We start from the raw sequence: 17500 nt of genomic DNA on the forward strand, positions 1-17500 counted from the left end.
GGTAATTTGGTAGGTAGGTAGGTAGATAGATAGATAGATAGATAAATAGATAGATAGATAGATAGATAGATAGATAGATAGATAGATAGATAGATAGATAGATAGATAGATATATAGATAGATAGATACGAATATACATACACACATATACATATATTCATACATACATAGAATTGTAAATAGGTTGACAGATAGCTAAAGTAATTCAAATACCGCTAAAATGCAGCACCATACGACGAACCCCTTATTAGTTTACAGGTTGAATTGAGTGCTTAAACAGTGTATGGATTGTGTTATGTAGTTCTATGTCTGATTGTGTGGTTAAGAAATTCACTTCATGACAAAGTGTTTTCGAGTTTGATCTTACTGTGCAGCAATATGGGTCTTGACAGTTTCCATAAAAGGTAAAGAAAATACAATATAACGTCCAAAATTCAAAGTATTTTTTTTTAATAGGCGTAGGAGTGGCTGTGTGGTAAGTAGCTTGCTTACCAACCACATGGTTCCGGGTTCAGTCCCACTGCGTGGCACCTTGGCCAAGTGTCTTCTACTATAGCCTCGGGCTGACCAAAGCCTTTTGAGTGGATTTGATAAACGGAAACTGAAAGAACCCCGTCGTATATATATACATATATATGTATGTGTGTGTATATTTTTGTGTGTCTGTATTTGTCCCCCCACCATCGCTTGACAACCGATGCAAGTGTGTTTACGTCCCCGTAACTTAGCGGTTCGGCAAAAGAGACCGATAGAATAAGTACTAGGCTTACGAAGAATAAGTCCTGCGGTCGATTTGGTCGACTAAAGGCGGTGCACCAGCATGGCTACAGTCAAATTTCTGAAACAATTAAAAGAGTAAAGAGTAATTAGTAAAAGAAAAATATCAACTAGATTATGGCTGGCAGATAACAGTTTACTCAAAGTAGCTGCACTCTGTTTCTGCCTCGCCAGAACAGACAAGCCTGCTCGATCAACAGATATGCCTGCTCGTCAAATTAACGTGCAAGTGGCTGAGCACTTTGCAGACACGCATATCCTTAACGTTCATATGGAGATTCAGCGTGACGCAGAGTGTGATAAACCTGGACGTTTGAATTACAGGTACTACAGAGTGGACTACAGCAACGTGAAATAAAGTATCTTGCTCAAAGAAGAAACATGCAGCCAGGGATCGAACACATGACTTTACGGTTGTGAGCCAAATAAATATAAAGTAAATAAATGCGCCCTTTGTTTTAAAGGTTAGCCAGGCTCATGGACCCAGTTTCCCGGTTTCAATGGCGTATGTGTTCCCCAGCTGGACGGGACGCCAGTCCATCCCAGCGTTACTCATTTTTACCAGCTGAGTGGACTGGAGCGACGTGAAATGAAGTGTTTTGCTCAAGAACACAACGCGTCGCCCGGTCCATGAATCGAAACCACAATCTTACGATCATGATGCTGACACCCTAAACACTATGCCAAGCGCCTCCACCGTGAGCCAAATACCCTAATCAATAATCCACAAGCCTGCACACATCTACATTTTATAAGTACTTAGTGTATATATTTATCTATCTGCCTAGCTCACCAGTCAGATCACCGTCTGTTTTTTTTCAGTTCAACTCACCTATGACGTTATGAAATGCTGTTGGAACTCCAGTATATACATATATATTTTTTTTTTCATGAAGTTTGAGCGTATTTCTATCATATACTATACCTAGTGATCCATTCCTTTGATATTTCTGCTTCACCGTTTTTTTACATTCCCATACATGATTTCTTACCGTTTTACTACCGAACACCACTTCCTAAATTATGCGAAGAGTTATCACGAACTTTGTTGTTATTAGGTAAAACTGACTTTTACCGAAACTCCTGTTAAAAAAATAAGAAATATATATATATATATGTACTTTTTTTTTCTCTTTTTACATGTCCAGATTATGTTGGTGTACGTTTGCGCATGGACCCCTGCTAACAGCTCGTACACTTGCCAACAGCTCCGATGTCCAACCCTCACTGTTATCAAAACAAGATTTTTCAACGTTGAATGTATTCTTTGGGTTGACATTTCGTGTAATACGTGCTTTTTACTCAATGGTATATGGCAAGGATTCTGTCTCGTGTTTAGCTTTCTTGGTATGGTTCCAAACAGAATTGTAGAATACACATACTCTTCAATTGAAAGTTTGTGAAGAATCTCATTGAATTGCGAAAAAAAGTGAATGAGAGAGAGAGAGAGAGCGAGTGGGAAGAGAAAAAGTAAGGTAAAGAATGTTAAAGGAAGTTAACTAATATGCCATATATGGATTGGTTTCTCTCTCTACACACACTTTCTCTCTTTCTCTCATTCTGTCTTAAGCCTTCTCGTTTTCCTTCGTACACTTCCTTATGCGTACGCGGCTACAACATACACACATATTCACGCACACGTACATGAGCGTAAATACATACATATATATGCATGCTTACGCTTTCTCTTTCTCTCTCATATATAGCGGTTTTACTCGTTCTTCGCTGATTCTTTATCTCACTTTATCTCACGTACAACAAAACACTGACATATTCACATTCACACAAATTTTCATATACATACTAGTTGCTTCTCTTCGTCTCTGCTCCACTCACACTCACTTCCTTACTCGTATACTCCTTCTTGCCTCATTCACTCACTCATTCACTCATCCGCTCGCTCGTTCACTCACTCTCTAACTCACTCTAACTTACACTCCTGACTCATTCTCTAAGCCACTCTCTTAGTTGCTCACTAACTCTCCGCTCATTCATTAACTTATTCGCCCTCTCAGTTACTCACGTTTTCAATAACACCCACCCACTCACTCACTCCCTCACATACTCACACTCTCACTCATACATCCACTCCACCTATTCATTCACTCACACACTCACACTTTCACTCATACACCTTCAATCATTCACTCACATACTCACTCACTCGATCACTCACTCACACACACTTTCACTCATACACCCTCAATCATTCACTCACATACTCACTCGGTCACTCACTCACACACACCTTCACTCATACACCCTCAATCATTCACTCACTCGGTCACTCACTCACACACAGTTTCACTCATACACCCTCAATCATTCACTCACTCACACACACTTTCACTCATACACCTACAATCATTCACTCACTCGGTCACTCACTCACACACAGTTTCACTCATACACCCTCAATCATTCACTCACTCACACACACTTCCACTCATACACCCACAATCATTCACTCACTCGGTCACTCACTCACACACAGTTTCACTCATACACCCTCAATCATTCACTCACATACTCACTCACATACTCACTCGATCACTCACTCACACACACTTTCACTCATACACCCTCAATCATTCACTTACATACTCACTCACTCGCTCACACACTTACACACAATCTCACTCATGCACCTACTCAATCATTCACTCACTCACACATACTTATTCACACACATCTATTCATTCACTCTCAGCCACTCTCCAACGTCACTCATTCTCTAATCTCCATTCTTTCATACGCCCATTCAAACCCTTTTATGCAAACCAATTCCAAACTTCACATTCACATGCGTACACCATCAGTCTCTATCTCACCCACCAATTCCTCTCACTCACTGCCACACATACACACACACAAACATCCACACCCTCTCTCATTCGCTATGTTGCATACTGACGTACTCACGCCTACTCAAGCATACACAATCAAAAATGTATCTACTCTTTTCTTTTCCCTGCCACATTCATTCTCATTCTTTGTTTCTCTCTTCCCCACATATCTACACACACATGTACACATGCACATACGCACATGCACATATGCACATACTCTGTCTCGTCCACACACACATATACTCCTCTCACATTCTCTTTCACACACTTTCACTCGTACAAGCTTTCACTCTCAAATTTTATGCACACTACACACACATACACGCACATAGATCCTTTCTCTCTCACTCACTCACGCTCTCTCTTTTCTTTCTCTCTCTCTCTCTCACCAGACTCATGCATACTCAGCCACACATACAAATACATACACAATACATAATACACTTTAACTTATATACAGGCACATATACACTTTCTTTTGTCCTGCTTTGCCCACCTAGTCACTCATTCGAACCCCGCATCCGCGCACACTCAGCCACTCACACACTTTCTGTCTTACACTCACCTCACACTTCATGCTTCACTCTGTCTCCCTCTCTTCTCGTTTCTCTATCTCCCTCTCTCTCTCTCTCTGTGTTTCTCTCTATCTCTCACTCTGTCTCTCTCTATCTCTCCCATTTACACATACACACTCACACAGAGAAATCATCTATTTCTCTCTCTCTCTCTCTCTCTCTCTCTCTCACACACACACACACACACACACACACACACACATATATATATATATATATATATATACATGGACACACTCACACACATAGCGACTCCCTCTCACAAAACTACACACTCAAACAGATCCAGTATGTCGAAGTGTTGGCATGTTCAGGGACAGAAGTTTAAATCTCTTACTACCTGCAGTGCAAAGAAATTTTTGTGTTTTGTCTTGAGTGTATTTTTTTATTTATGTTTTATATTCAAATTTTATTCTTTTTCTTTCCAGCCTTATTCTTTATATTTTTTCTAAAAAAAATTTTTAACATGTTTTTTTTTCTTTAATTTTTTCCCCAAGTTATGTTTGATTGGTCTTTCAAACCTTTAAACAGCTGTGTTAAGTTCCCATGAACAAGTTTTACAAATTCCCTCTTTTTTTAGTGGGGATGAAGAATAAATAAAAATAAACAGGCTAAGATTGTCAAAAACACAAACATAAACGTTTATGTACACACACACACACACACAAACACACACACACACCACACACACACACACACACACACACACACACATATATATATATATATATTATATATATATATATTCGCATAGACACACATAGATGCAAAACATATTTAAGAAGAAGTAGAAGGAAAAAATAAACGAAAAACAAAAAGAAGCAGAATAAACTTTCTGATTTCCTTTCCTCTCCTCACCAAGCACCCGGTTAAATGACTGCCACCCGCTTTAAGGAACACTGTTTTAGCATTCTACATACTCATGAGTTGTGTCCATGCTGTGTTCTGGAATTTCTCCAACAAGCAAAATCAACAAGATTTCCTCAGACAGCCTATTGTAAATCCTGTTGCAATTTCAATGTGTATATGTATGTGTTTGTGTGTATGTGAAGGCAGTTATATGGACATATATGTGCACTCACATCCACCCACTCGCATATGTATGTGTGTGTATACACACACATACATAAATGCAAACATGCATACATACATATATACATACATATCTATATCTCTCTCTATATATATAGCTTACATAAATTAAATAGGTTTCAACCAGTAAAGGCCCAGGTCATGTCTAACTTAAGAGCGCCACCTGGTGAAGTCTTTTAGATTGTGATGCACACCTCAGTCATATATGGGACACTATGGCCCACTCTAGCTAAGAGTTATTATTGTTGGAGACATATCAGGATGTAGGAGGTTGGTCTCGGATTTTTTGGCGAAATTTGTCCAGAGAACTTTTGAATTTTATGAGATCTGTTTCAGTTTTGGTGTATTTTGGTGTAACATTAAAGACAGCTGGACCGGTTGAGGTAAAGTAGTTTTGACGTAATGTTGTTATGTGTCTTGAGTTCGATTTTCGTAGTGGGCCGATAGCACAGGAGCCAAGTCTTCGGTGGATTTTAAAATTAATGCCAACATCATTTGTGTAATATTGGTGGAATATTTTCCACATCACACAAATGATGTAGCGCTCAAGGCGGCATTGGAGAGAGTAGAGATTGAGTTTTTTTTAGTCGACTCCAATAGTCAATACCTGTCAGGCCGTCTATCTTTCTTGTTATAGACCTCTGGAGTGCTTCCTCTTCTATAATAAGTTGCTTTGTGAGGGGTGACCACAGTGGACAACAGCATTCAAGGTGCGGTCGGGCAAAAGTAGAGTAAAGAAGGATGATGGTGTGAGCATCTCTCACTCTGAATTCCAGAGCACATCTTGCAGGCCAATTCAACCTTACTGTTTACTTGGGTACTCCAGCTCAGATTGTTATCAACAATTAAACCAAAGTCTCTGGTGTTGTTGGATGATACTAGGAAGTCTCCCGAGGGAAATGTATATGATAGTTTCAGAGTATCCTCTTTTCCAAAGGGGATCGAATTAAACATAACTTCTTTCAGAAGCATATTGTTCTGTTCCGTCCACTGGACAACGGCAAACAGATCCGACTATCCCATAACGTTTATGGCCTTCTGGAGCTTGGAATCATCCACAAAGATTTTCAGGGTTCAATGTTTGATGACGTCTACTCTGTCATTAATGTAGATAAGGAAGAGGAATAGGCCCAACACAGTACCTTGTGGGACACCACTACTGACTTTGGTTGAGCTTGATCGGATTCCCTTTAGCACAACATGTTGGGTTCTGTTCGTCAGGAAACACTTTATCCACTGCAGCAGCTTTCCACGGACTCCAATGTTGGACAATTTCTTTAGCAGGATTATGCAGTATTCTCTGTCAAATACCTTGCTGAATCAAGGTATATGACATCTGTGTTAGACCCTTCTCCCAAAGCTTTTAAAACGTCATGAAAATGGTACAGAAGCTGAGACAGGCAGTCCCTTCCATCACGAAAACCAGATCAGTATTGTTTCTGCAGCATTTTACACATGGATTTTGCATAATCATGTAGAGTGTTGTTCTTACCAACCAGAGGACTATCAGGGGAAACAGCGACTTTATGTTTTGTTTTTTTTTTTTTTTGCAAATGAAAAGAACACTTGGGGATTGAGTTTTATTTTCTCGACGGTCCATTTCTCCTCGGCTGCTCTTTTTAATGATGGTCATCACACTTTTTTGGAAATACGTATATTGCCACACGTCTTTTTATAATACATTTTCAATAAGTTCTTTACAGTATATTTCGAATAGAAAAATAATATATGATCGACTTTTCTGGAACATCACAGTCCTTCTTGGGCATAATTTGCTGTTGATGTACATTTAAAGTAATCTTGCCCGATGTGGTCGGTGTAGAACGCAACCTGGAATTTGCAGTTTGTCATTTAGATTCAAGCCACATTAATCAAATGTTTATTTTTGTTCTGAACTGAATTATGTTGCCTGTGCGTTTATTCTATCATTGTTCTGTATAGATATATTGTCCTCCAATGGTTTCCGCTCTAACTTCGCATTGCGTGGTGTGGTGTCGTGCATTGTAATAGTTCTTTGTAGTAAGTACATGGTACACAGATGGGAGAATACCACACTTGTATGAGTCTGTCTCTTCTATCTCGCGAAATAGTGAGCTCTCGCCTTGGAGACATTTGGTGAAAATAGCTTTATCGCTCTTAACATCAGCACAGCATTCGACTGTGTCTGTCATACAAACCTCTCGAAACTTCATGTCTTTGAACTTCAACTGTTTCTCATCTCTTCGATCAACAACATATTATTAGATCGCAATATCACGGTTGTTGGAGTATTGTCTCTCGCACATTGTATTAAGTCCGACTTACCCCAACAATTCGGTTTTACCTGCCCGCACTCTTTCTTTCTCAGTTCATCAATGACTTGCCACGTTCAAGAACGCCTGCTCTTAAACGTCTTCAATTTGCATTAATTACTTGCAACATAGGGACCAGCCGCTAAACTCGCATTGCTTCCATCAATGCTTAGAATGTAACTAATCACGGAGTATGCATTCTCTTTTGACAAAAAAGTTTAAAAGTCAGTCAAAAATATGATATATCTGGAACCAGATTTCCCGTATAAGGGAAGCACATCTTTTATTCTTTCGGTTACTGTCATGCCATGGGTCTTTCACATCAGAGCCGAGGCGCGTTTCCACTACATAGCAACAATAACGACATTATGATTTTTTTTCCATATTCGTGTATATGTGTATTGATATAATATATTCTAAATTGAACCATAATTTTAGAAGCAATTATAGAATAACTTCTTTTAACTAGTCAAAGAGAAAAGTATGAAGTATCATCGTTCATGCATTTCAGGGGTTATTATTTGATATCAATTAACTTAGATGAGTTCTGAATGTTTTTCAATTGTTCTCGCATTCGACACTACGTTTTTACATTTTGAAAATACACCGACATATAGACACACATGCAACAAAAAGACAAAATTCTTTATCATCGATTCTGTATCCTGTGCAAAGCCTAAATGCATTTGGCAATTCCACAAATAACCTACTTTCTTACTAGTAGTAGGCAAACGGATTGAATTATGCACTAATATGAAATGGAATACAAAACTGGACATCACCAGAATTTAGACTCAGGTCAAAAGATGTTATTAACTTATAATGCAATAACACCTTCACTGTTTTGCGATCGTTTGAAACATTTGATGTCTTGAAGCATTTGCTGGTATAATTTATTTGAGAATATTTGGCAAAATCTAATCTTTTAGAATGGAAAATGGAAGAAGTTACTCAAATACAATATATTCAACTTCTTCCAGAGACCATTTATAAACTGTTTTCTTTACAATTTTTCTACAAACTATATTTTCTCTTTAAAATTGGCTTGAATCGATTTTCTCCCACATTCTGTCCTTAATGTTAGTTGTCTATAGTTTTCATCCGTGGAGGCGCAATGGCCCAGTGGTTAGGGCAGCGGACTCGCGGTCATAGGATCGCGGTTTCGATTCCCAGACCGGGCGTTGTGAGTGTTTATTGAGCGAAAACACCTAAAGCTCCACGAGGCTCCGGCAGGGGATGATGGTAATCCCTGCTGTACTCTTTCACCACAACTTTCTCTCACTCTTACTTCCTGTTTCTGTTGTACCTGTATTTCAAAGGGCCGGCCTTGTCACTCTCTGTGTCAAGCTGAATATCCCCGAGAACTACGTTAAGGGTACACGTGTCCGTGGAGTGCTCAGCCACTTGCACGTTAATTTCACGAGCAGGCTGTTCCGTTGATTCGGATCAACCGGAACCCTCGTCGTCGTAACCGACGGAGTGCTTCCATCCATCAGTTTTCATCTATTCATAAAATGACGCCCATAATATTATGTGACGTCAGAAATATGCATGAACTGGATTTCGGGGAAGGCAAGATGCACAACTATGAACCCATTCACTCGATTAGACTTGATTCTGAATAAAAATGAAGTCAAGACGCACAGAAATAATATGGATGCAGTGGTTGAACATAACGTTTTTAGTGACTTGTGCACTTGAAATTTTACAACGCATTCCAAAAACATTGTTTTTAACCGATTATAACCCTACCCTTTTCTGTGTGCTTTGGAAACATTTTCCACACACTCAAATGGAAAGTCTAGAGGCGTAGATTCCATGAGCTGTTCATTCAAAGAGGTCTTGAGATGTGAATGAAAATTTGAGAATGTAGTGGTAGTATTAAGTGGATAGAGAGGGGAGGAGAGAAGTGTATGTTAAAATGAAGAGAGAGAGAGAGAGCTCAAAGGAAAAGGTGAGAAAAAATAAGAAGAAAAGAAAGAAAGAGGAAGAGAAAACGAAAACAAGAAGAGAAAATAAAAAACAGTGTAAGAAAGTGAAAAAGGAGTGTTAGTTGGTGGTCATGATATTATGAGGGGGGAGGGAGATGAGTAGGGAAGGGTAGGAAGAGGTAAGATTGTCAGAGGGGAGGTTAGAGATAGGGGTATATTGGTCTATGTTATTAACATTTAGTCTCTGAACCAAATTCAAAATAAAATTTCATATATATATATATATATAGTCATTATTTTGTTTGACTAATTTTCATTGAACTTCTATTTTAGAAAATAACAATGACAGGTCCTATGCTTACTAATGAAATAAAAAGGAATGCTGTGATTGTGGCTTTGAAGGCGAAGGAGGGTGATTTAGAAATTTCTCGTTTTCTGAAAGTTGCAAGATCTTCTGTCCGCAAGATTTGGCGTGAGAGAAAGAAAATGGAAGTGTATTACTCGTATCAAAACTTTCAAAACATTCCAAAAGCTCTGATTCTATCAGGAGACCTGAATTTATTCAAGAACTTAAGCTATACATTGAAGACAATGCAGGAAAATCAATGAGGTCAATAGCAAAATGTTTCGTGTGCCAGAGAAAAACAATCAGAAATGTTGTGCCTGAAGACATCAGATACACAGATTACGTGATGAGGAGAGGCTAATTCACGTCAGATAAAAACAAAAGAAGACCGTTAAATCGGATCCAAAAACATTTGAACAAACTTAAAAATCCAACAGAAGATGGTATGATTTGGTTTTCCTCAGATGAGATGAAACTTTGACCAAGCCCAGAAAACTAACAGAGGAAACGACACATGGCTATATACTGCCCCTTCTGAGGTTCCAAGAGTAATGCACATAAAATTTTCTGCAAGTGTCATGGTTTTGGGTGTTGTTAGCGAGCTGGCGGAATCGTTAGCATGCCGGGCGAAATGCTTAGCAGCATTTTGTCTGCCGCTATGTTCTGAGTTCAAATTCCGCCGAGGCCGACTTTGCCTTTCATCCTTTCGGGGTCGATTAAATAAGTACCAGTTACGCACTGGGGTCGATATAAGCGACTTAATTCTTTTGTCTGTCCTTGTTTGTCCTCTCTGTGTTTAGCCTCTTGTGGGTAGTAAAAAAATAGGTATTTTGTCTGTCACTACGTTCTGGGTTCAAATGTCGCCGAGGTCGACTATGCCTTTCATCCTTTCGGGGGCGATAAATTAAGTACCAGTTGCGTACTGGGGTCGACATAATCGACTGGCCCCTCCCCAAAACTTTTGGGCCTTGTGCCTAGAGCAGAAATGATTATAAACTATACCTAAATTGGCGAAATGACAGAATCATTAAAGGAAGGGGAAAAGGCCTTGCGTATTTCTTCTTCATCTTTACATTCTATGTTCAAATCCCGCTAAAATGCACTTTCCATTTCAACTTTTCGGGGTCGATAAGGTAAAGAACCAGTGTAGTATTTGGATTGACTTTAATGAATAACCTCTCCACTTTCTCATCTAAATTAATAACCATTATTAACTACACCTGGCGAATGTCTTACAGGAAGTGATTAGTTGTTGTAATGTGAGTTCTCAGCCTTTCAAATCTCAGTTAGTATTGTTTCATTTGACTTCATTTCATCTTATAATGCTAAACCTTTCTGAAAAGCTATCAAGGAAACAACCTTTTATTTAACATTCTCCCTCCCGAGGACTTACAAAATATTTCGACAAAGAAACGGATAAATTTTCGAAACTTTATCTTTTCCGTTTATCCTATTGTTTCCATCTCAGTGAACAAAATAATCAAGTAACATAATACTGATTCGAAATCTTACCTGCGTTTCTGCCTTGATCCTCTGGGTAATCTAAGAGCAAAGGAATACATGTTGCCACTTCTTTCGACAATCCCGTTATATATTATCAAATAAACATACCTACCGTACAACGATTAGCTCATATGTAAAGAATATAAAAGAAGAATAAACTGTATTCAAAAACATTCACATTAAATCCTATTACAAGCATACAAGTAGTTAAGCAACAGAAATCTGTATCGAATCTTAGTATCCGATATCACTCAATCCTATTATAATCCTCAAAGGCAAACGTTTTTAGTGAACCAAGAGAAGGCTTATTCGAAACCCTATCCACAAACTCCTGTTTCACCTCATTATATCCTTGTCACTGAGCATGTATTTACACGAAAACAAATGAAATCTGTTAAAACTATTCTTATGAATCTAATGCCGTCTGAAAGAAAAATGAAAGAAAGCAAAATACCTAAAAAGAAACGATGTGTCCTTTGTGTATTTCGTAATGAGTTCTGTCATATTTCTGCATAGTTTCGAAGATAGCTTCTGATGTTTACCGCTTTTGCTTTGCTTTATAATATATATATATATATATATATATATTATATATATATATATATATATAGTTCTTGTTGTTGTCTTGAATATTGGGGAAGGCGTTTTGTTTATTACACGATGTCGTGTTTATTTTGTATGAGTGTATGGGGTTGCTATGTAAGTTTGTGTGGATAAGTATGTGTTTGTTCATGCGTCTTTGTATATTTCTAATTCTCTGCGTAAGTAAATGCGGCTCGTTTGTTTCTTCAACTGTGTGTGTACGTGTGTACAATTTTCGTTTTTCTTTCAGAAATTTTCGCGAAATTATTTCAGCTAGCAAACCCAACTACATTATTATCATCATTCTTTTGTTGTCTATGTGTTTGTGTGTATCTTTTCTGTTAAAAATATGTATCATCTTCATCTTGTGCGCATATGTTCTTTTCGTTTTTGTTACATTTTTTTTTCCCTTTAGCTTTTGTCTTCTAATCTAATCTCGATCCCTTTCACTTGTTCGCGACACCATTGGTGAGGAAGAGGGCACAACAGTATTTTACTCATGCCATGTTTACTGACAACTAGTTTCAGACAATCACTACAAAATAGCGTTCCCGTCAAGTTTACTAAAGTTATTTGCATTATAAAGGAATTGTTGACCGTAATAAATTAACCTAGCCCAAATACCTGAGCCTACCATTCTGTCAAAGATGGTGCCTTTTCGACTGCTTAACATTGACGTAAACCTATCTTGAAGACAAAACTGAAAATTGAACTATTCACAAACAAATGAATATTTCACGCTTCATACTTTCTATAGATAGAGGAAATAACATTCGGTTTTAATATTTTTTACAGAAAGTGAAAAACTGCAGCGTAGCAGAATAGGTAGAATATATAAAAAAAAAGTAGGGTACCCTTACTGAATGTTTTACTCTATTTCATTTCGTTATCCAGGTTATGAGTTCAAGACACACTGAGGTTGGTATTGAAGTTCGTATTACTTTTGCTAATGATTTATACCTCAGTAAATCTGCACATATAGTCAAGGTTTGAAGGGCAGTTTTTTCTAGCGGTGTCATATGAAATTGTCACCCATAATTATGACCCTAGTATCGATCTATTACATTTCAATCTGTTTTAGGGTTAGGGTTATTTAGGGTTAGGGGTGGGGGAAGGGTATCTTTTTTCTTCACAAATGTAAATAAACCCAATCTGTTTCTTAAACGAGGGACATATTCATACGGCACAGAATGTTTTTTGTTTTACCTCAATAGACGTCACTGATTGGTTGAAATTACAGAAATTGAAGAAAACAAACAACAAATATCTTACAAACTATAGAATTTTCTCAATAAAGCCAAGAGAAAAAGATGTTTTTTGTAAACACATTCTACCAGTATACGAAGTTTAAAATTTTTTAGTTACCTAGAAATTATGTTAAAAACTGCCGTTCAAACCGAAAAGATCCAAACGACGATTACTAACTCCTCTGAAGACATTTTAAAATAAGTTTGCATTGTATCAAACTTAGAAAGCAACAAAAATTAATATTTTCCCGGAAACCAGATTTCTCACACAATGGCAAAGTCAGAGAGTCAAAAGAACTTTTTCTCCACCATCAACACGCTATTCTTAGTTTACATTTCCATTGTTGTTCCCAAATCGCCAAAATAGCTCCAAGCCAGTATGTGAACCGTTTTCACTCAACTACACTCATCACATATAAGATATTGGTAACATCAGAAATCAAATTAAGGCAGTAAGATGGTAGAATCGTTACCAAGCCGAGCAAAATGCTTAGCAGCATTTCGTCTGTCTTTACGTTCTAAGGTCGAATTCTGCCGAGGTCGACTCTGCCTGTCATCCTTTCGGGGACGATAAATAAGTACCAGTTTAGTAGTGAGTTGTATGTAATCAACGTGCACCCTATGCCGGATTTTGAAACCAATATCAGAAATCAGTATATTTCACAGATCCTAGTAAGCCCGTAGATATTCGATGCTTATATTTATCAGTTCTAAGTTCATCGAGGCTGGTATAATTTTTTTTTTATTTTCAAAAGGTCGATAAAATAATGTACCAGTAATATATTGTTCTTCTGCGAAATTTCTGTTCATATGCCAATATTCCCACAAGATAGCTATCACGATTTCGTTACGCTTCATTATATTGTAGTTCAAACCCTCCTGTGGTCGACTTTGGATTTCATCGTACCGACGTTGATATATATTAATCGACAAAACTCTTCCTCAAGAATTTTAGGCCGTATTTCTCTCAGAAACCAAATTTAGAGTAAAGCAAATTGTTACTACGTTGAAGGGTTCTTAAAAAATATCATATATTTCACAGAAAAGTGAATATGACGTAGCTTGTTCCACGATTATTATCTGTAGTCATAAGTAGGCATAAACACTGTTCCATACATCGACGATTTTACCCAGCGAAAAGATGAAGGTTTTAACTACTGGAGAGGGAGATACAAGCAGAAAAAACTGCATCTCCGTTGGCTGGTATTTATTTTAAACTGAGTAAACGGGAACAACATAAATGAAGTACTCAAAGATACAAGACTTTGCTCAGTCTAAAAATCGAAGCCGCTATCTTTTTATCATGAGGACAACAACACTAAACATCAAGCCACGCGCCTTCACGGACTGGTTTTTGGTATTTATTTAAAGGAAACGTTTCAAGACCATTTCGAGGTCAGCTATCATCACTTCGGATAGGACAGTGTAACAGTATAAAAGTATGAGATTTCACTTGGTTATTCAGTATCAGATCGATTGCAACACATATTCCTGCCCTAATGTATTGATGTAAGGCGGCGAGCTGGCAGAATCGTTAGCACGCCGGGCGAAATGCGTAGCTGTATTTCGTCTGCCGTTACGTTCTGAGTTCAAATTCCGCCGAGGTAGACTTTGCATTTCATCCTTTCGGGTCGATAAATTAAGTACCAGTTACGCACTGGGGTCGATGTAATCGACTTAACCCGTTTGCCTCTCCTTGTTTGTTCCCTCTATGTTTAGCCCTTGTGGGTAATAAAGAAACACATAATGTATTGATTTTGAATTTAGATGTAAACTTAGGACAAAGGAAGTACATCAATTACATCGACGCCAATATAAGATTAGGGCTGATTTTATGATGGCTGCTTGGATTTGAAATCAGAATATCAGAACTCGGGCCACGATAGCATCAGAAAAGTTTTATCGCACATTCTACTATATCAGACAACTACTCTCACTACCATTTTCAAACGGCTCTACGGATTAGAGAAAGTAAATGAAATACAAACGAACTATGAAAAAGAAGAGATACGAAAGGAACAAACACTACTACTACTACTACTACTACATTACAATAGAAAGCAACAAACATCAACAATGTCAACAACACCATCAAGAGCAACAACATTAAGACAAGTAATAAATCAATTTGTATAAATAATATCTGTAGTTTATCCATTGATTCATTTATTCATTTAATCAGAACTGATTTTTAATTATAGTTTATTGTATATGACACAAGATGGATTGAATTGCTATTCTTAAGAGAAGAGAATGATAAATATGAAAGGGCAAAATAAATAGAATAATGCCGAGATAATTGCATTCAATTCAATATATCTTATAATTTTCGTTATATTTCTTTACTACTCTATGTTTAATCGGATTCTAGTTTAATCTGATAATAAGTTTGGGGATAAAAAAAAAAGCATTCTTTGTTCAGAAATGTCATGCCTGTACAATGTTTTCGTTCAGCCTTCTAATGAGTTTCGCCAACGTAGGAACAAAGAAAAGTTTTTGTTTTCTGAAGGTGATTGATACATCCGCTGTAAATACAGGTAACAATTTTTTTCTCTTTTATTTTTTGGCTTTATCTCTTTCTTCCTGCTTGTGCTCAGGCACAAGGATTTAACCTATGCGCTCTTAAAACGCAAAAAAACAACCCCAAAACAAAACGAAGCTAATTATATATATGTAAAAATATATGTATACAAATAATGTGTGTATATGTATGTTTACACATGTATATAAATATATACACGTTAACACATACATACACATAAAACACACACGCCATGCACAAACATGAAATTTATGGTAACACTTCACAGTGAGTTATTGATAATCTAACGATCGTAGAAATGAAAGAAGAAATTTTAAATTTTACATTCGATATAATTGACTGCAAATATTTTAACGCAGTTATGTATATCGATTGGTTTTGAAATACATAAAACATGGAAGAATTAAATGAAGATGTCAATAGTTGCTTTTTATTCCATGAAAATATTTTGTTCAACTTTAATATAATTTAAAGTCATTCTTCTTGAATCTCTCATCTTATGTTGTGTTCTGTCGGAAAATATTCAGCAATAATCGAAATAATTTGAAGGGATACTTTACGCAAGTTATGCTTAAAGGATCTTTAACAAAATGTGAGCTAGCAGGATCGTTAGCACATCGGATAAGAGGCATGTCGTTCGTCTTTACGTTCTGAGCTCAAAATCCGCCGAGGTCGGTATTACCCTTCACCAAATGTGGGATCGATGAAATAAGCACCAATCACTTACTGGGGTCGATGTAATCGACTATACCCCAACGGCAAAATTACAGGCTTTGACCCTATAAGTACAACAGAGTTCTTATTTATCTAAATAAAAAAGGCGGTGAGGTGGCTGAACTGCTAAACGCTGGACAATGTGCCAAGCAGCATTTCGTTCGTTTTTACGGCCCCTGTTCGAATTCTTGCCGACATCAAGTTTGTCTTTCATCCATTCAGAGTCGATAGCACAAGGGTTGATGTAATAGACCTCGCACTTCCCCTTGATGGACTTCTTCAAAAATTTATGAAGTATTTATGTGAATGTAAAGGCGATGAGGTGGCAGAACTGCTAGCATACCGGAAAAAATATTTAGCGGCATAACTTTTTCTTTCCTTTCTGGAGTCAAATTCTACCAAGGTCGGCATTGTCTTTTATCTTTTCGGGGCCCATAAAATAAGGACCACTTGTACACTGAATTAGATGTAATTTTTTTCCTCCTCACCCCAAAACTACTGGCTTTGTACAAAAATCTGAAACGAATATTTGTGTGAATGAAAAGCGACGAGCTGGCAGAAACTTTACCAAATCACCATAATGTCGAGCAGCATTTCGTCTGTCTTTACGTTCTGAGTTCTAATTCAGCCGAGGTCAATTTCATCAATTCAGGATCGATGACATAAATACTAGGATTGATAGAATCAATTAGCTGCCACTCATCCCACCAAAACATCAGGCCTTGTGTCTATACTAGAAAGGATTATTATTTACGTGAATCATGATATTCTTATAATCACTTTATATAAAGGTTTGATATGCAGTAGCATTACTTCTAAGATGAAGCTGTGGAAAAATGTTGCTCTGATATATTTTCTAGATTATGTATAATAATCAGTGCTTGTTTAAGAGCTATATTTGTGCACTGAAACTTTATAATTGCATCGCTAAACAAGTAATATTTATTCGTTTCTAAATTCATGTTAGCAGCTGAGAAATTTCCAATGGATAAAATTGTACAAACATTAATCTTTAGGTGTGAAGTTTTCAATATATCAAAAAGATTTGTCT

This window comes from Octopus sinensis, linkage group LG5, assembly GCF_006345805.1.
Source record: "Octopus sinensis linkage group LG5, ASM634580v1, whole genome shotgun sequence".
Taxonomy (NCBI): Eukaryota; Metazoa; Mollusca; class Cephalopoda; order Octopoda; family Octopodidae; genus Octopus; species Octopus sinensis.